The following is a 21,305-nucleotide window of genomic DNA, read 5'->3' as shown; positions in this document are numbered from 1 at the left end:
GGTACTGTATAGTCGTCTTTAGTATATAGATGCATTTTTTCTAGTGAAAAGCACCTGAGTTATTGTATTTTGGTTTGTGTGATGTAGTCTTTGGTTTCGTTCATCTCACGGTTGATTTCCTCCAGTCTATTTTTTATAGACAGAGAAATGCACAGTTGTCTTAAGTTTAGCTTCACCAACTTGTATCTATTGTTAGTGCTTCTGAGAGTCTTGTAGCTGTGTTTATTATTATTATTTATTTACTAGATAGTCCCTCGTGCACTTCCACGAAATGGCCGACCAGTCTCTTCGAAAAAGGATATCTTGAAGAAAAATCCGTGGAGCATTGTGTACCAACACGCCTTTGAGGTCTGCTTTTTCTGTCTTTTAATATACTTTTGCAAGCATCACCACCACATAACTAAGATCATGGTTATCACAAAAGTGTACAAGGTATAGACTGTATTACCCTATCCTTTTCTTTCTCTTATCAGTTATAGGTACTTTTGACCGATAACAACTATTAAAGAGTAGTAAATCAATGACCTACCTTCCTAGGCTGCTCAAATAGCAACCTCACTTATACACAGGTCCTGAAGAAAGCCCCCCAACCCGGTTGGGCAAAAGACGTGCTGAAACATGTTGACCACTCACATGGACAAACAAGTGTGATAGATCAGTAATTCCTCTATATATGCACTACCTTGATTTTACTTTGCCCCATGTCTAACTGAATAAAACAAATTCTAGTCCGGCGATGTAGTCAATTTTAACTCACTTCACTCAACCACGTTTTTTCATCACTGATCTCTGATCACTGATCTCTACTGTTATTACCAGTTGGTCTACCACCAGGTGAAATAAAGTATTTACTCCCCCAAAAAACAATGATGATTCTTTCACGTTGAAATATAAGGCGGATAACCAAGATATACCGCCCGACCACCTTTGTACATGATAGAGGGTTTATAAGACAGTCACCATACCCGACCCTGGTTACACAGGTACAAGTGATCCGTTGTCTTTATGAAATACTTCAACATTAATACTTTCAGCAGTAATGTCAGTGAAAACATAGATGACGGTAAACATACTGCGGCTGGATGTGAAGGATGTTTGGTGAGACATAACAAAGGAAACTTAATCAACCTTCGAAAGCTAATTTGCAAACTACAGACAAAAGAGAGTTTTTCTATTTAGCCTTTTTACAGTTGTTTAAGCCATGGTGAACTGAAAGTGAGCTACTTGGAGAATTTGACCGTTATGTTTCAACGCCTTTAGTGCTCTCTGTTTCAAGTGTATCTTTAAATGATGAGAGATGAGATTGAACAATTGCTGCTGAGATAGCAAGAGAGAGTTCTCAGAGCAGTCAAAGTTCACCACCTGGAAGTCAAGATCCTCTTGGACAGTCAATCATTGAAAATGAAGCTGCAATAGCTATGAAGGAGGTGGAGAATGCAATGCATCAAGTAAGATAAGAAACTGTTAATCTAGAACTACTAATACAACAATTGAATGCAACTCAAAAAGAAATTTTTGAAGAGGTAAAAGGTAAAGTAGATTATGGGTTTCTGCATGAGAATAACAAGTGTGCATGTTCTACAGATAAACCAGTACTATTCTATATAAGTGGTCAATCTTGAACTGGAAAAAGTTTCTTGATTAAAGTACTGACGCGTTACATACAGAAGACAACAGAGTCCAATTTGTTTTGGGCGGTCACTGCATCAACAGGCTTAGCTGTTCATAATGTTAAAGGAGTTACCCTTCATCAATTGTTAATGCTGCTTGTTGCACATGACAACAAATTACAATACAACATATTATCTGGTAATGCTTATCATGGAGTGGGAAGAGTATTAAAGAAATTAAAGCTACTAATTATTGATGAAGTCAGTATGGTGTCTAACCTCATGCTAGCTTTTATACATTTAAGACTGCACCAAATATTAAAAACTGACTACAAGGTACTTTTGGAGGTAAACACTTAAAAGTATTTGGAGACCTGCTACAACTAACTCCCATAAAAGGAGAACCTGTATTCAATAAACTACTACATAATGAAACAGGGACTTCACTAGAAAGTATTTGAAATTTAAACATTTGGGAAAACTTTCAATACAAACAGTTAATCCAAAATATGTGTCAAGCATCAGATATGCATTATGCAGATATGCTGAAGTATATAAGAATGGGAGTCCTCACAAACGAGGAAAAGACAGTATTACAAACCCGTCTCATCAAAAGGTTTTTTCCAAGTAATGTACAATTTTGTTAAGGAAGAGAAGTATATTGGTTGTTTGATTCCAACTCTTGAGGAGTGTAGTAAATTCAATGACCAATTATTGTAACTGGAAAAAGAAGAGATTGTTGAAATAGAGCAAATGATAAAATGGAACATCAATGAGTTACAGTGCTACTAACGGAAAAACTTCAATCAAAATTGGATAGGTTAGAAAAGTCTTTGTCAAAAACTGCAGGATTAGAAAAACAGTTATTTATCTGTAAAAACTGTTGTGTAATATTACATTGTAATTTAAATGTTGAAGAAGGGCTAGTGAATGGTGCAATGGGTAAAGTTATGAAATGTGTTAATTATCCAAACAGAAATTATGTGGAATATTTAGCCATGAAATTTGATGATATTGCTAAAGATAAGCAGATTGGTAGATGTGTTGTACGTTTCCAACTTTTGAAAGACTTGTATGTCCAGCAAAAGCAGTTCCCAGTGTCTTTAGCATATGTAGTAACTATTCATAAATCGCAAGATTCAAGTGCACATACAGGTCTTGTTAATATTAGTAGTCGTGTATACAAAGAAGGAATGTCATATATTGCTGTATCAGGAATTAGAAAATTGTCTGGTTTATGTCTGATTGATTTTGATGAGAAGAAAGTAGGTGCTGATGTGAGCTGTATAATGGAGTATAATTGGTTAAGAGCTCAATATGCACCTCATTTAGGCCAGTATCCTGTGGTTCAAAAATCAATACTGGGTCCAAATCAGAAAATATCCAGTCTATTACAGTTGAACAGAAGATCAACCAGGAGAAAGAAAAGAAAACTAGAGAACACGACGAAATACAAGGCTATAACTTTGTTAATAAATCAGGAGTGAACTGTTATGCAAATGTAGTCTTAAATTGACTATATCATTTGCCTCGTTTTACAAATTCTAATAAAGAAAAGGTAGATAAAACAATGTATTCACAATTTTGTCGTTTACTTGAAGAATTAGGAAGTGATAGAACTATTATTCATTCTGGTACTGGAATAAGAAACCTCACTGATGACTGTACTGGATCAGTAGTGTTCTCTCAAAATCTTCAGCAGGATGCTCCAGAATTTCTAATGATAATGCTAAGACTATGAGATGAAGAACATGCGATTATCAATTAATTGTTTGGTTTAACTCATAAATGGACCCATAACTGTAAAGATTGTGAATTCACATCTAGCACTGAAATCAATTCAGAACAATTCCTCTACTTGAAATTACCAGATTGTGAAACTGTGCCCCTTGAACATTTAACTACAAAAGCCCTTCAAGATATAACCTGTCCAAACTGCAGATCAGAATTTAGAGCAACGTTGTATCTACAGAGGTATGGAAAATATATCACAGTCATGCTATAATGATGCAGAGTGAATGGTACTAATTTAGGAACTCAAATTACAAACTTTAAAGCTGCCCAAATTTTCATCTCAAGAAGAATTTAGCAATCATATTCCATGTAGGATTAATATAACCTCTGGCCACTACACAATATATTTGAGATGTCAAACAGGATGGACAGAGTGCAATGACTTATAAGTGACATTCAAATCACGACTAACCAAAAAGTTACCAAACTCATATCTGCAGTTTCTAAAACCAAAGTTCTAAGGAGTATCAAAAATAAGAAAATGTGGAATTGTGTTAAAATATATGTGGATTATGTGTTTCTGAAACATTCTCTGGCCTATTAGGGGTATTGTCTACAGCAAGCTGTTAGAAATGAAGGACTCTTTTTAACTGCGGGGAAGGAATTTATAAATATTTTAGGACTACTCTTTGCTAGTACAAATAAAAAGGAAATTGAGGTACTATAATATAAGGGGCCTTAAGTTGCATTTGAAAAGTCTCTTCACGACAAAATAGTCCCCTTTCCTTTCTGTTACAGCAACTTCTATGTAGTACTATAAGTTATGTTTTCATACATGGACCAGGAACATTTTAGACATCATTTGGCATAAGAGGGATGATGTTTACAAAAGGATATTCAAAGCGATGACTGTTTCATAATTGTTGGACATTTTGTACCAAACTATACTAATATCAGAAACAATTTGACCATATAGTTGATTTCATTAAGGTAGTAAGCTATCAGCAAGTCAGTACTGAAAATCTTGCAGTGAGTACTGTGAACAGTATGACATAGTTCTGATGATCTACTGTGCAATTTTTTTTTACAATTTTTTGATGAGTTTAAAAGCTGAAAACAGGAAAAACAGTAAAACATTTGTCCATGTTGAATTCATGTTTATCTTTTAATATTTCTTCAAAAACAAGGAGATGATGGACGGAGTGCTAAAACTTTTCAGACGACCAGTCACATATCTGAGTTGAATCCATCATCGTTCTTTAGCTCACTTCACCACCCCAGTTCAGGCACGCCTATTTGCAAATCAGTCTTGACCCTATTCCTCCTGGGAACAATCCTGCCCGAACTGCCAAACCATGTCTTCCCTGGACCGGAAACAAGCAACCTGGGACCAGTTTTGCGCTAACAGCCCTCATCAGCCAGGCTAGCTTGAATCCAGTGGCAAAGTAGGCAAGGAACCCACATCTGGGCATACCCTGCCAACCTAGGGTAAACAAAGCAAACACAAGGAGGTGATGGACAGAGCGCTGAAACTTTTCAGACACTCACCCCCAGTCACAGATCAGAGTTAAATCCATCATTGCTCTTTAGCTTACTTTGCCACCCAAGTTCAGACACAGCTATATGCAAATCAGTCTTGACCCTGTGCCTCATGGGAATAGTTCAGTCCGAACTGCCAAGCTTTGTCTTCCCTGGACCAGAAATAAGCATCCTGGGACCGGTTTCAGGCTAACAGCCCTCATCAGTCAGGCTAGCTTTAATCCAGTGGCAAAGTGAGCAAGGGACCCACGTCTGGGCATACCCTGCCAACCTAGGGTGAACAAAACAAACACAAAGAAATGATGGATGGAGCACTGAAACTTTTCAGACACTCACGCCCAGTCACAGATCTGGGTTGAATCCATCATCATTGTTCAGCTCACTCGCCAACCCAGTTCAGACACAGCTAAATTCAAATCAGTCATGACCCTGTGCCTCATGAGAACAGTCCAGCCCGAACGGCCAAGCCATGTCTTCCCTGAACCGGAAACAAGCATCCTGGGACTCAGGCTAACTTGAATCCTGTGGCAAAGCGAGCAATGGAACTTGTGTTTGCTTTTTTTTATTTTTTCACAGTGGTTGGAGGTTGAGATATATTATGTGTCTCAAATTACTAATCTTGTAATAGATTAATTGAGTTACTATTCATGTGCTCGTCCCATCTCCCAGGCACAACAGTTGCACTAGTCCAACCATCCAGCCACTACCTAAGCAGTCATCCAATCACTTAGGTACTACGCTTGAATTAATCTACTCATCCAATCGCCATGCCCTATGCAAACTCCCAGACACGATGTATGCACTCATCCATTCACTGAGCCACTGACCATGAACTCATGCAATCACCCTGGTCCTATCCATGCACTCACCCAATCGCGCAGAAAGTATCCATGCATTCACCTAATCCCCCACCCTGTGTACTCACCCAATCAGCAAGCCAATATCCTTGAATTCATCCAATGACCCAGGGTCTACCCATGCACTCATCCAATCATCCTGGTGCTACTCTTGCACTGATGTAGTCACCTATGTGCTATTCACGCACACATACAATCAACCAGACACTTGCCATGCCCTAATCCAATTACCCAAGCAGTACCCATGCACTCATCCATTCACTCAGGCACTATCTATGCACTCACACAATCACCAATGCACTATCCATGCACTCATCTAATCACCCAGACACTAGCCTTGGACTCATCAAATCACTGAGGTACTACCCATGCACTCATGCACTCACCCAGGCACTACTCATGCACTCATCCAATCACTCTGGCAGTACCCATGAATTCCCCCATTCACTCACACACTACCCATGCACTTATCCATTTACTCAGACACTATCCATGCACTCATCTATTCACCAAGGCACTACAGTTGCACGAATGGATTCACCCAGGCACTACACTTCTACTCATCTGTTCACCCTGGAACTATGCATTTACTCATCTATTCACCCAGACAGTATCCATACCCTTATCCAATTACCCAGGCACTACTCATGCACTCATCAATTTACCCAGGCACTAGCCATTCACTGATTTATTCACCCAGCCATTATCCATGCATTTATCCATTCACTCAAGTGCTATCCTTACACTCATCCATTCACTGAGGCACATCCCATGCACTCCTTCATTCACCCAGGCACTATCCTTCTATTCATCCATTCACTCAGGCCCTACACTTGCACTCATGCATTCACGGAGGCACTATGCTTGCACTCATCCATTCACTCAGACACTACCCATGCACTCATCCATTCACTGATGTACTACCCATGCAGTCATCCAATCACCCAGGCACTATACGTGCACTCACCCAATCATGCAGACACTATGCATTCATTCACCCAATCACCCAGGCACTATCCATGAACTCACCCAGTCACCCAGGCACTAACCTTGCACTCATACATATAACCAAATAACTACCTTGTACTCATACAATCACCCAGGTGTTACCCTTCCACTCATTCATTTACTCAGGCAGTACCCTTGCGCTGATCCATTCACTCATGTACTACCCATGCACTCATCTATTCACCCACTTACTAACCATGCACATATCCAATCGCCCAGGCACTACCCCAGCACTCATCCATTCACTGAGGCACTACGCATGCGCTCATCAATTTACTGAACTACCCATGCACTAATCCAATCACCCAAGCAGTAACCATGCACTCATCCATTCTCTCAGTCACTACCCTTCACTCATTCATTCCCTGAGGCATTACCCATGCACTCATCTACTCACACAGTCATTAATTATGCACTCATCCAATTACCTAGGCAGTACTGAGGCATTCATACAATCAACCAGACATTACTCATACATTCTTCCAGTCACCCACATACTACCCTTGCACTCATCCATTTACTCAGGCAGTATGCATGTGCTCATCCATTCACTCAGGTTCTACCCATATACTCACTGCATGATCCAGGCACTGCCCATGCACTCATTATTTTACTCTGGCATTATCCATGCACTCATCCACTCACCCAAGCACTACACATGCACATATCCAATCACCCAGGCACTACCCTTCTACTCATCCATTCACTCAGGCACTATGCATGCTTTCATCCATTCACTCAGGCACTATCCAAACACTTATATGTTTGACCCAGGCCCAACACTTGCACTCATCAATTCACTCATGCATTCACCAGGCACTAACCATGCACATATCGAATCCCTTAGCCAATACCCATGTACTCATCTATTCACTCAGGCACTGCCCATGCACTCATCCCTTCACTCAGGCACTGCCCATGGACACATCCACTCACTCAGGCACTACCCTTGCACTCATCTGTTCACACATGCACTAATGCATTTACTCAGACAGTACCCATGCACTCATCCATTCACTGAGTCACTGTCCATGCACACATCAATCAAGCGACCCAGGCACTACCCTTCTACAGATCTTTTTATGCAGCCATTACTCATCCACTCATCTATTCACCCAGGAATTATCCATGCACTCATCTAATCACTCAGGCTCTAGTCATGCACTCATTCATTCACCCAGTCATTAACTATTCACTCATCCATTCACTCAGGCACTACCGTTCCATTCTTCCATTCATTCAGGCACTAAATATACATCCATTCAGCCACACACTACCCATGCATACATGCAATCACCCAATCACTATGTTTGCACTCATCCAATAACTCAGGTACTACATATACACTTATCCATTCAGCCACACACTACCTATGCACACATGCAATCACCCAGTCACTATGTTTGCACTCATCCAATCACTCAGGCACTATTTATGCACTCATAGATTTACTCAGGCACCACTTCTGCACTCATTGTAACATGCATGCACCAGTTGTGCACTCATTCAATTATCCATACACCAGTCATACACTCATTCCAGCATATATACATACTTTATCTTTTCTTAACTGTAAAAGGTGGTTCCAAAAGAAACCTTTTTTTAAATTTATGTTTTAAGGCTTTTGTAAAGTTTTACATTTTCTTTGTTCTTATTTATAATAACAAAAATGGCAACTGGGACAGCAGGGAATTGAAAAAACGTGCACTAAAAAATGCGCAAAACATATAAAAACTGTTTTGCACCATTGTGAATAACTGTAAGAGACTGCTCACCAGCACTTAATCACAACACTACATACAGTACATGGCCATTCTTGACATCTCTGTAGCCATATGCTGTACTCTGCACCTCAGAAGTGAGTTTTAGACCAGGAATTGTTGCTGCTGCCAATAAAGTAGATGGTCATACAGCTTTCCTCTGCATGATCACCAGTTGGAGAGATTTTTGATAATGGCTTTTTAGATGGTATAACATGGATGTTGTCCCACATGAATATTTCTTGCTAGTCCCTCTAGAGAGGGTCTTCGAGCAGATTGTGCATTGCACAAGTTTGGCAGCTGTTCTTGATTCACCTGATGGGATTGTAAAACATACCATGCCACATCTGCTCTCTTTTGTGGAGGTTCCTCTTCTTCCCCATCTTCAGTGTCTGCTACCACTCGATCGACACAACAAGCTGTAGGAAACACTGGGTCAATAATTTTGTTAAATTTGTGCAAAAGTATTACGCCTTAACAGAGTGGTGGGAATCAAGAAACAATGAAAAAACACATATTTTAAAAAATAAGCCCACACTACAATACCCTTGAAGCAAAGTGGTATTATAGGCATGCCGCGGATCACGTAGTGCTTCTGTTTTTACCGGAAGAGATACATTCGAAACCAGCAGCAGATCGGCGCAAATTATTTGTTGCAGTATCCGAGTTCGGAAACTTTGAAAAGATACCCTGGACGGGTTCCTGTCTGGTAAAAGGGTTATTCTGTCATTTTGGTTTTTGTTCTAGAATGCGTTTCAATCCAGTGGATTAATCAGCATCTGAGTCCGAGTAATGGCCGATGTATAAACTCGATTTCTGGAGAGCTTTCTCTTAGACGCTCTGAACTGGTACAGTGATTCCTTTGTTGCTTGGGAAAGCACTTCGATGGAATAGCTATGAAGAAAGACGCTACCAATATGGATGAGCTGAAAAATGTAAACATTATTTTGTTTATATAAAAAGCGTTATTACACTAATAACATGCAGGGAGTTGCTTCCTATTTACATTTTGTATTGCAGTTATTCAGTTCATTTTAGGCATTGGATAAAGTGTTATTTTGGAAGTAAATATTAAGCGCTAGTACCATTGAAATACCTTTGAAGTACCTTTGAAATAGCGATTCAAGATTATATTTTCTTATGAAGATGTTTGTGGCCATTTTAACAGGGGACCATAGAGTTCTGTGTGAAGATTCTTCCCCTGTGAGCTGTGAATGGTACATGATTTAGGTAGGTGGCATCCAGTTCATCATTAGCATGCTAATATATTGTTTTCAAGGTTTTATCTATTGAATATTCCACCTAGAAATTAGTTTATAGAGTGTTGCTTATGTACTTTCTTTTTTTAGAATCAACCATATGATGAGAACTGATCATTCAGTATATGGAAGTTATCTTTTGTTGACAGCTCTTTCACTAAACATATATAGAGAAATTGATCCAGGTAGGAGGTAACCGTCTTTATATAATTGAGAGTCTTACACATGTTTCTCTGTATTCCAGCTCTCCTTCCCTGCTGTTCCCTTCCTCCCATTTCACCACTTGATCATCTCAAGGCTCTGTACTATAAAAGTTATCAGAGATTAAGGGTGTTGAAAGGTGGACAATATTGAGCTACGAGCCTTTCCTAAAAGGGACCTTTTACATACTCTTGTGCATGACAGCGTTCTTCACATCCTGGTCCAGCTGTGGTTCCTGCTGACCACCATCTTCTTGCTGTGTTGCCATTTCTGATATAAAAAAGTCCAGCAAGTTTGCACAGCAAAATTAATCCACCTGCTCAGAATGAAGTTCTATGAAAGAAGATTCAAGAAGGAGCAGTGAAAGCATACTTCCTATTGATTTTGGTAGAAAGGATATTTCCTGCTTTCACGTGATATTCGCTATGACTGAAATAGTCGCGTTATCGCGGCAAAGCAGAAATGCCAAACATAGGTTTAATTGGTTTTTATTTAAAACTGGAAAGAAAAGCAGAACTGTCAATATTATAATAGTGAACAACCATGCTAAACTTGTTCACAATACCTCTACATATAAGTTTCAGAGTTGTTGAAAAATACAGTATCCGTGATTACCGATGTCCTCGCAAAAATGGGAAAATGTGTTTGGAGGCGATAATCCTGGTAACTCACTAGAAGTATATTAGTTTGAAAAGTACACTAATAAGGTTCTATTTCTATATATATCTTTTCACACTTTGTATAAGCCTTGCGCTGTTTGTGACTATGATGTCATCGCAATGACGTCGGTAGTCGCGATTCTTTTATTTTTTTGTTGAAAAGGTGGCTTTTTCCTAAAATGATTATAGAAAGAAAAGTTATAGGAATATTGTATTAAATATTTAGAGTTAAACTTTATTCAGAAAATGTCTTAACGTGTGTTTTTCACTAGGTGAAATACATTTACTGATGTCAGAATCTCCACTATAAATGCAACAATGTTATGCTGACTTAAAAAATTGTTAAAACTAAAACCAGGTATTAACGTATTTTTTGATAAGGACATATGCAATCAAAAAATACACAATATCCAATTATAGAAAGAAATTATGAAAATCTTACAGGTTCCCTTGCCAAAAAATTGACATTACAATTAAGAAATATAATTACTTTTAAACTTGGAAATTGAAAAAAACGAAGGTTACAGGAATGTTATAATTAATAATTAGTATTAAAAAAAACTTAGAAATTCACTGAAACAAACAAAGGTTACAGGGACATTATAGTTAGGAAATAGTTTTTTTTTTTAAACCCTAGAAATTCACTGAAAAAAACAGAGGTTACAGGGAGGTTATAGTCAGGCTCAAGTTTCACAAAATCAGAGAAACTCAGCAGTTATAGTTAGCTGAGCTAACTATAACTTGTGGCCCTACAAGGCACTGCTTATGACCTCACATATTACATTACTCATGACATGGTCAGTGACATCACTCATGACATCACTGATGACATCTCAAATGGCATCACTGATTGCATAATCCACAGAATCTCTGTTGCAGCCACTCACAACTCCATGTAAACTTTCATACACCTCCTCCAACTTTCATACTGCCATCCTCAAAACCATTGACACACTCATACTAGTACTTACATACCCACTCACTGATTTGTAGGTCTACACACACATCCACTCAGTCACCCATACAGCCACTCGTACACTAACTCACTCACTAATAAAGCCACTGATATATCTATTCATACAGTCACACAACCACTCACACAATCACAGTCACCCATAGAGCTACTCACACACCTAGTCACTTACCCATAGAGTCAATCACACAGCCACTTACTCACCTATACAGTTATTCACACACACCAACTCACTTATTCATACAGATACTAACACATACTTACTCACCCATATAGTCACTGACAGAAGCCTGCACTCACCCATACAGCCACTCTCTCAGTCACACACTCACACATTAAGTCCCTTATATACTCCAACCCTCACCTATACTGCCTTTCACATATGCAGTTACTCACCCATATACAACTGACACATCCATTCACTCACCGACACAGCCGTATGCACACTGTCTCACCCATACAGCTCCTATCAGATGAACTCATGAACCCATAGAGCCACTGATTCACCCATTCACTCGTCCAGGCATGGGGTCACACACACGCTCACCCACCCACACAGACACTCATACATCCATACAGATACACAGAAAACCAATCAATAACCCATAGAGCCGCTCATGTACCTACTCACCAACCCATGCAGCCACTTACACATCAACTGACAGACTGATAGTTAAAAAAACAAAATATTCCACAATTAATTAAAATCATTGCAATTCATACAAAAAAGCTTAAAAGCAATTCTGTTCTCTATTAAAAAAGGAATTCATATTAGGAGAGAATTCATGACTGGCATGACTTAAATTCAATGCGGTTGTCTACTGTTAAAATAGATTTAATCTCAGACATGTATTTTACAAAACAGGTGGCCATCTGAGCTAAGTAACCCTTCATACACTCCTCTAGGGCCTCTTTACATGTCCGCACATTGAGGATCCGCCAGATTGGACGCAACCAAAAGATCCTGAAAATCCACAAGATATGAATTAAATGTTCTTCCCCGTTGCTGCAAAAACGGCACTGGGAGGGCGTATCTACCTTATACCTCTTGCCATACTTGTACGCCATCAGGGGGATTAGGCCACAACGTAATCTCATTAGGTGATGTTTCACTGATGGCTTCATGGGGGATGACAGATAGTGGGGTAGAGTTTCATGATCATAGAGTTTTGACCCCCAGCTACCATGGGAGAGATTTTTCATGGCAAGTGCATCATGTTCCGCTGACAAGATTTTTGTTTGTTTGGTCAGTACTTTTGCGACCACCCCTGAGGGCAGCGAACTAGCCTATATATTTTCAGCTTCTAGTACGTCCAATCAGTATGTTAAAAATTGACTCCAGGAGGTTCTAGGGTTGTTTAGCAGGGTCCAGATGCAACTCTTTATTGTGAGGTCAAGGGCCTTTTTAGTTTTTGAGCAGTAGGCAAATCTTGCTTTCATAATCCAGTGTTGGGATGACAAGCTAAACTCCATACGGATTTGGGCATGAGAGGTCGAGCTGGGTAAATGGAACACTCTGCAAAAACAGGCTGATTGCGCCATGGCTAACCAGGTGAAAATTTTATCTTTGAAGGTTATGGCGACAAAGGCTAAGTTTGGTAAATGTTTGACACCTATAACTCTGATTAACAGCGAGAAATCTGGAGAATGGAGGGCTTTCTTGGTTCTTGAGATGGCCTACTCCAGGCAAATCATGACCAACAGCTGATTAAAGCAGGGATGCATATTGGCCCCTCTACTTCTATTTGTACCTAGCAGACCTGCCTGAGTTGCTGGCTCTCCCTCGAGCATTTCCACCTAGAATTGCACCTATTAAAATTCAATCAATGCAATATACAGATGATACGATTCTCCTCGATCAAACCCAGGTGGGCCTCCAAAGACTGTTCGATTCCTTGGCATTGTAATGTAAAAGAAACGTTTAGAGATTAACACCTCCAAGACCAAGGTGATGATAGTCTTGAGACAACGAGCAAGAATGCGCTCCTGATATATTACAGGGAAATCAATAGAGGTAGTGGCCGCATATAAGTACCTGAGAGTCTGGATAGATCCCAGAGAAAGACCGGCTCCGCACATTGCTGTAATGCAAGGACTGATACAGACATTCATACAAATTAGCCACTCTCCCATACATTCACTGAGACATGTATAATCACTCACTTAGACAGTCAGTCATGCACCCATTAAATCATCCATACAGGCACTCATACACCCAGTGATTCATCAATAAACCTTCATGCATATATATTTAACACTCATAAACTTTTTAGAAACAGTCACCGGATGATGTCATCAGTGATGTCACTGACCATGTCATGAGTGATGCAATATGTGAGGTCATGAGCAGTGCATTGAGGGGGCACAAGTTATAGAAAGCTCAGATAAGTATCAAGGCTGAATTTCTCTGGTTTTGTGCGAGTGAAACTTCAGCCTAACTATAACGTCCCTGGAACCCTTGGTTTTTTCAGTGTATATATATAATTATATATATATATAATTATATATAGAACCAAAATCCCCCGACTCGCAGAGGAAGAAAGCACACACGGGACTTCAAAGAACAGCAAAATATTCCTTTTAATTAGGCGGAGACGCGTTTCGTTTTTAAGAAAACTTCTTCAGTGTCGCCAGGAACAGTGCAAGTGCCACTCCCGCCCTCCTTTTCAAGCAACCAGCCTCGCTGCGATTGGTCAGAGGCAGTGCTGACGTTATGGCACCGGAGGATTGCAAAACCAGGACTCCAGTTTCGCAAGAAGCAGACACCATGCGTTAGTACTAGCCCAAGTGGGCGGTGTCCGCTCCTCTCCCTTCAATGTCCAACAAGTTCTTTCAGGCGGGTGGATTTTTGCGGCTCGTTGTGTCCCTCACCCCTCTGCTTGTAATTACAGCAGGTAAGCGGCGTGTCCTGGCATACCACAGCATTTGTAGTAGTCACAAAGTTTGCCACCAAAAACACAGGACTCTCAAGGGGGTGGGCGCTTCAAGGGATGTTCTTGGCAGCATCCCAACATGTAGAACCAAAATCCCCCCGACTCACAGAGGAAGAAAGCACACACGGGACTTCAAAGAACAGCAAAATATTCCTTTTAATTAGGCGCAGACGTGTTTCGTTTTTAAGAAAACTTCTTCAGTGTCGCCAGGAACAGTGCAAGTGCCTCTCCCGCCCTCCATTTCAAGCAACCAGCCTCGCTGCGATTGGTCAGAGGCAGTGCTGACGTTATGGCACCGGAGGATTGCAAAACCAGGACTCCGGTTTCGCAAGAAGCAGACACCATGCGTTAGTACTGGCCCAAGTGGGCGGTATCCGCTTCTCTCCCTTCAATGTCCAACAAGTTCTTTCAGGCGGGCGGATTTTTGCGGCTCGTTGTGTCCCTCACCCCTCCGCTTGTAATTCCAGCAGGTAAGCGGCGTGTCCTGGCATACCACAGCATTAGTAGTAGTCACAAAGTTTGCCACCAAAAACACAGGACTCTCAAGGGGGTGGGCGCTTCAAGGGATGTTCGTGGCAGCATCCCAACATGTAGAACCAAAATCCCCCGACTTGCAGAGGAAGAACGCACAGACGGGACTTCAAAGAACAGCAAAATATTCCTTTTAATTAGGCGCAGACGTGTTTTGTTTTTAAGAAAACTTCTTCAGTGTCGCCAGGAACAGTGCAAGTGCCTCTCCCGCCCTCCTTTTCAAGCAACCAGCCTCGCTGCGATTGGTCAGAGGCAGTGCTGACGTTATGGCACCGGAGGATTGCAAAACCAGGACTCCGGTTTCGCAAGAAGCAGACACCATGCGTTAGTACTAACCCAAGTGGGCGGTGTCCGCTCCTCTCCCTTCAATGTCCAACAAGTTCTTTCAGGCGGGCGGATTTCTGTGGTTCGTTGTGTCCCTCACCCCTCCGCTTGTAATTCCAGCAGGTAAGCGGCGTGTCCTGGCATACCACAGCACTTGTAGTATATATATATATATACATATATATATATATTATCTACTGGCGTTCGCCAGTAGATAGTTATAGTTAGGACTAGGCCTGGGCAAAAATTTCGTTCCGTTCGCGGAAATTGCGATAATTTGACATTTTCGCGTTCCGCGGAGAGCGCGAAAATGTCAAAATTTCTGCTTTCCGCAGCTTGGCGATAATTTGTTTCTTGCTCAAGCTGTAAAATAATACATTCTCGCGCGTGCGCGATCGCCTTACCTGAATCCCTGCGCTCGCCGACAAGTTTTCTTGATCCGGTCGCGTTCTCCATGAGATGTTGAATTGTTTTTAGCCATTTGCGCTGTCTCGCGACAGTTCGCGCCCGCAGTGACGTCATGCGTCGCGCGATCATGTCTTTCTTCTCGCGATCATGCACCGCGAGACAACTCAAAACAAGATGGCCGCGCCCGCAAGCAACCACATGGGTAAGTTGGCGACCCGCAACCATGCAGAAAATCCCGCGAACTTGCGGGAAAAAAAATTCCGCATCTTCGCGATATTTCCGCTTGTTTGCGATAATTTTAAACATTTTCGCGATAATTTGCGAAAGTGGATCTCGCAAATTCCGGCCACCCCTAGTTAGGACCGAGTTCATATAGGAAATCTGAAAATTGTATTTTGAATAACTTTGGCGCCGGTTGACTTATCTTTGTGAAATTTTCAAAAGTAATGGGGTGCTCTGCTCAGCTCCTACCCTGAAAGTCTCGGGGTGATTCGTCAAGCGGGGGCTGAGAAAAAAGGGGGGTCCCCAAAACGCGTTTTTCCCATGCATTTTCCCATAGGACCTTTAGTCGAAGGTACAGCCCGAACGGCTGAACAGAATTACTTGAAATTTGGCAAAGAGGTAGTCCTCAGGTCAGGCATGTGCCTTTTGCCTAAATGGTGTCAATCTGTTTAGTAGTTCCTGAGAAAATCAAAAGTAAAATCACATATATATCTGGGCGGAGCCTAACCACACATCTCATCGTGAGATCTGATTGGCTGCCAGCGCTTCATCCAAGAAGTGTTGGCAGCCATCTTGGGACCAATATACATGATAGCACCTCATTAAAAAGCATTGCAGTTACTAGAAGGTTTTAAGACTTTAGTTACATTATAAATCATTTGTTGATGGTACCATACTCATTTTAGGAATTGTGGTGTGTTCTAAGGTGATTTTACCATGTGAAAAAGCCTTCTGCTGTGATATCATGAATCATGCTTGAGAGAAAACTATTTTCTCATGCTTTTCCCACAGAGGTTTGGAAGGTGATCTATGAGCTAAACTGAGAGCATATTTTCTGTAAATTCACATTATCTTTCTCAGTCTTGTGAGAATGAAGTCTGACATTCTCAGTAAAACATGTACATCCAACAAGGGCAGAGACTGTCAGTTGATTCCGTTGTGTTCTACTGCAGAGTCCTAGAGTGTTCTAAAGAACAACTAGAGCGCTAACAGTCCTACTTATGACAAATGTACGGCACACCTGAAGCCATCTTGGTTGGAATAAAGTGGTACATTTAATTTAAAAAGGAACAAAATGAGGGGGTTCATTTTGCCATAGAAAGTATGATTAGTGCTGCAGAAAGAAAAATTAGGGCATATTTTGAGTGACTTCTCAAATCCTCTTACATTTCATTAAAAAATTCTGACATGCAGACTGAAACATGCACTTTGAATACCAGCAGCAGACTTCCCTGGTGAGCAGTAGCTTTACTACAGTGATCTAATGAGCAACTAGAGTGCTAACATTCAGAATTTATGGCAAATGTGTGACACATCTGAATGCCTTCTTGATGGAACCAAACTAAAAAACTGAAAGTATTTCCTACTGAGGAGACTGCAGTAAATGAGGAAATTTGTAAACTTCATAACAAATAAATCTCCCAAGATGGCCACCAGAGACAAAAGAGCCCAAATGTAGCCCAAATATCACCGAGATGTAGCCCAAGTATAGCCCAATGACAGAATGTTCCAGAGTGTTCTAACGAACAACTAGACCGCTAACAGTCTTACTTATGACAAAAGTATGGCACACCTGAAGCCATCTTGATTGGAATAAAGTGGTAACAGTTAAAACATTTAATTTACAAAGGAACAAACTGAGGGGGTTCATTTTGCCACAGCAATTATGATTAGTGGTGCAGAAAGAAAAATTAGGGCACATTTTGACTTCTCAAATCCTCTTCTATTTCATAAAAAAATTCTGACATGCAGATTGAAACATTCACTTTGAATACCAGCAGCAGACTTCCCTGGTGAGCAGTAGCTTTACTACAGTGATCTAATGAGCAACTAGAGTGCTAACATTCAGAATTTATGGCAAATGTGTGACACATCTGAATGCCTTCTTGATGGAACCAAACTAAAAAACTGAAAGTGTTTCCTACTGAGGAGACTGCAGTAAATGAGGAAATTTGTAAACTTCATAACAAATAAATCTCCCAAGATGGCCACCAGAGACAAAAGAGCCCAAATGTAGCCCAAATATCACCGAGATGTAGCCCAAGTATAGCCCAATGACAGAATGTCCCAGAGTGTTCTAACGAACAACTAGAGCGCTAACAGTCTTACTTATGACAAAAGTATGGCACACCTAAAGCCATCTTGATTGGAATAAAGTGGTAACACTTAAAACATTTAATTTACAATGGAACAAAATGAGAGGTTCATTTTCCCATAGAAATTATGAATAGTTCTGCAGAAAGAAAAATTAGGGCACATTTTGACTTCTCAAATTCTCTTCTATTTCATAAAAATATTCTGACATGCAGACTGAAACATACACTTTTAATACCAGCAGCAGACTTCAGTGGTGAGCAGTAGCTTTACTACAGTGATCTAATGAGCAACTGAAGTGCTGACATTCAGAGTTTATGGCAAATGTGTGACATATCTGAATACCTTCTTGATGGAATCAAAGTAAAAAACTGAAAGCATTTCCTACTGAGGAGACTGCAGTAAATGAGGAAATTAGGAAACTTCATAACAAATAAATCTCCCAAGATGGCCACCAGAGACAAAAGAGCCCAAATTCAGCACAATTATCACCCAGATGTAGCCCACGTGTAGCCCAATGACAGAAGTGTGCAAAACACTTATTTTTTGTGTATTTGTAGTTTTATATAGTGCAGACTTGTCAGGTATTGGAGTGCTTTACATGAGCATTGGTTACATCACACAAGATCAAATTCATTCTGGTTGTAGACATGGGGAGATTAAGTGATTTGACCAGAATCACAGAATTTTGAGCTGAAGCAGAAACTCCAACCTGGTTCCCCAGTTGCAAAGTCTGCAGCTCTGGAAGTAACACCACATCCTCTCCCCTAGGTGCAACATTTAATCAAGTGGTCAACTGGATAAAAAAACATAAAGATTACAAATAATTTAAAAGTTCTTTGTCGCTATTTGAAAACTCAGAAAATATGTCCTCATTTCAGTTTTTTAGAGCACTAACCATAATTTTGATGCAAATAAGACCCTCCCATATATGTAATTTCTAAAGGAAATACTCTAGGTATTACAGTTTTGATTACATCAAGATGACGTCAGGCGTTCCACACTTTTGTAATAAATATAGAATGTTAGCAATCTAGTTGTTCATTGGGATACTGTTGAGAGGCAGAGGACAGGGGCACGGACTCTGAAAATTGAAGGCAGGTAGGAGAGTGCAGAGGCAACAATTTGACCACACTGGGCAGGCAGGAAGGGCAGTGGCAGCACAACAGACTATGGAGGGCTGTGGAAAGGGGGGCAGGGGCAACAAACCAACAATACAGGACTGACAAGAGAGGCTGTGGCAATATAATAGACCATTGTGGGCAGAAGGAAGAGGCAGTGGTAGTACAACCATACATGCCAACAGACCCGTTTCAGCCAGGAAACGTCCAATGTTTTTAAGCTCAAATGGGCTTTACTTGATCTGTCTCCTGTCTACAATCTCCTCTTTTTTAATGTAACTCAAAGGGGAAAATCAATAACCCAGTTTTTTTTCAAAATCTCCCTCTTACCAAGTTCAAAATGTTTGCAAGTATGGTACATTGGATCATGGTAGGCAGGAGGAATTGGGGTAGGGACATGGACTCGGATAACAGAGGACAGGAGGGACATGGAGAGGTGCACCAAACTGACCCTACAGGGCAGGCATCAGGGAGTGCAGCACAACAATCCATGGAAAGCCATAGGGAGGGACAGGACCATGCACATGGACAACAGAGAACAGAGGGGAAAGAGGCAATGGTAGCTAGCTGACCATAATGGACAGACAGGAGAGAAAGCTGCAGCATAACAGACCATAAAGGGCAGGAGGGACGGATCAGGGGCATTACAATGGAACAGGCAAGCCAGGAGGGAGGGAATAGGGGTCTGCACATGGAAAAAGAGGGCTGGGGCAAGGGGGCAGGGCAGGAGCAGCAAGATGACCATGGACGTCAGGAAGTATGGGCACTAGAAACAAGACACACCATGGAGAGCAGCAATGAGACTATGATGTCATACACACAGACCATGGAGGGAAGGTGGGAGTGGGCAGGGGCAGCTAGCTGACCACACAGGGAAGGTGGGAGGGGCCATGGCAGCACAGAAGACCATGCATGGCAAGCAGGAGGGTTAGTGGCAGCACAATGGCTATGATGGGCAAGAAGGAGGGTGCAGGGGCATGCACAAAGGACCATGGAGGATAGAAGGGAGGGTCAGGACCTGGGCACAGACAAGAGAGTTCAGGGGAAGGGGCCTCACAACAGACCGCACGGGGCAGGCAGGAGGAGCAGTTGCAGCACAACAGACCAGGGAGGGCAGAAGGGTGTGGCAGTAAAATGGACCATGGAGGACAGGAGGAAGGGGATAGGGGCATGGCATGTGGACAGGCAGGGTGGAGGTGGCAGGGACAGGTTACAGTCATCTGACAATGCTAGGCAGGTGGGAGGGAAGTGGCAGCTCAACAGAACACGCAGAGTAGATAGGAGTGGCTGGTCCATGGGATGGAGCAGGGGCATGCACAAAGACATCGGATGGCAGGGGGAAGGAGAATAGGGGCAGCAAGCTAAGCACAGAGGCTAAGCAGGAGGTCAATGATGGGCCATAGAATTGGGCAATGGAGGGCAGGAGGAGTGGACTGGTACATCATGCTAAATGGAGGGCAGTGGCAGCACATCAGACCATGCATGGCAGGAGGGAGGAGGCTAGTCCATGGATTCAGACAGCAGAGGATAGGGAGGAGGTGGATGGGGCAGCAAGCTAACTGTTCAGAGAAGGTGGGTATTAGGAACTTTATTGTTTTTAAAATGTGTGTCTGTGCGAACTACTTAAAATATGAACAAGTATGCAGCATAATCTCACTTTTATTCAGGAAGAAGAGGACGTTTGTGACTGTGACTCCGGGCTCACTTGGCAGAAACACCCCCTGACCCTCCACCCCCCATCGCAAAATGTAATGTCCGTGAAAAGGGTAGGAGGACGCAGTGTTATATAGAACATAGTCCTGAGAGCACAATTGAAAATGAAAACTAGATATAGTATATGGTATAAACTATGCACCAAAAAGTGTGATATAAGATGAACCGGGGCGTGAAATATAATATGCAATACATTGTGCGCAATGACAGATTCATTGGAGAGCGCGAGCTAGCACAGGCACTAGCTCGTGCTATGCGATATACGCCTTGGAGTGTAATATGCACAGGGCAGTGTTGTGTAACCTAACTAGTCTCTAAAGTTGTAATATAAAATATGTGCTGGGGAGGTGCTGGGGAGT

This window comes from Triturus cristatus, chromosome 5_2, assembly GCF_964204655.1.
Source record: "Triturus cristatus chromosome 5_2, aTriCri1.1, whole genome shotgun sequence".
NCBI classification, from domain to species: Eukaryota; Metazoa; Chordata; class Amphibia; order Caudata; family Salamandridae; genus Triturus; species Triturus cristatus.
Note: the sequence above shows the minus strand (reverse complement) of the source record.